The sequence below is a fragment of the Trachymyrmex cornetzi genome, unplaced genomic scaffold (assembly GCF_001594075.2).
Source record: "Trachymyrmex cornetzi isolate Tcor2-1 unplaced genomic scaffold, Tcor1.1 scaffold565, whole genome shotgun sequence".
Classification (NCBI taxonomy): domain Eukaryota; kingdom Metazoa; phylum Arthropoda; class Insecta; order Hymenoptera; family Formicidae; genus Trachymyrmex; species Trachymyrmex cornetzi.
In genome coordinates, this window is record NW_017299877.1 from 1 (window position 1) to 1,198 (window position 1,198).

Genomic DNA, 1,198 nt, shown 5'->3' on the forward strand with positions numbered 1-1,198 from the left:
TCCCCATCGAACGTATTAACGGATGTGGTTTCTATCGAGGACACAAAACTGCATAAAAATAGAATCCTTATAAGATACAAAACTACGCATGAGAAATTGAGGTACTGTTACGAAAGATAACGAAGGGACAATAGATTCTTATCATATCCTTAAGGATGTGGTATCCCAACAGAAAAAAGCATAAAAGGAAATCATTCCTGTTTTAAATATATCTTTTTATTACACTAACACTCTGACAAAACACGACAGTAAATGTGTGTTTTGTACAATCGAACGCAATCGATGACGTCACCCACGAAACGTGTCGTGACATGTCGCGGTGTGTCCTTCCAAAAATCTTCGATTCAATTCATCGATGCGAGCGTTGTCGCGAGCGAGATCAAACATACGGCACAGGGGATTCCAGATACGCGAGTCGAGGGGAGCGAGATCGAGCATACGGCAAAGGGGGTTCTGAATACGCGAGGGGTCGAGGGGAAGGGAGGGCGAACGGGCGTTGACGCGAAAAAACGCGCGAACTCCCTCAGTCGCCCTTCCGCTCTCGAGCTCGCAGGACCTTCGTCACGTCGCTCCTCGCGTCGTGACGTCACGAGCTCACACACATATGCACCCGCGGGGATGGGGAGGAAAACCGCGAGAGGTGGTGGGCGGCAAAAGCAGCTCGCTCATTGGCTGCCCCCCCGCACCACAGTACCTCTCTCGCCCAGTTTTCCCCCCGGCTTCTCACACCGCGGGGTATCCCATGGGCGAGGATATACCTTGCTTTGCTACTCAAATGTGGTCGACAAAATGAGAGAGGGGGACTGTGGGAGACGGCCAATCTCCCTCTCATTCTCTCTCCCATTACACCATTGGATGGAAAGAGATAGAAATGGCCGTCTGCTACGGTCCCTCTCTCTCTCATCCCTATCGACCATTTTGACACACGGATCGCGCAGTCCATTCTCTATGTCTTTGGTTGCAGTCAAATGTCGGATTTGGATTAAGTTCGATTTACTCGAAGATCGAAATAAACTTTCGAGTAAACAATATAATTTGAGCTAGATGTTATTTTTAAGTTTTCTTGACATCAGTTATGGCATTTGGACTAATATATTGTAAGATATTACTATATATATACAGGGTGGACCATCTGAAGTGATCCAGTCAAATATCTCGAAAACTAGTAGGGATAGAGAAAAATGTTTCGTATGAAAAG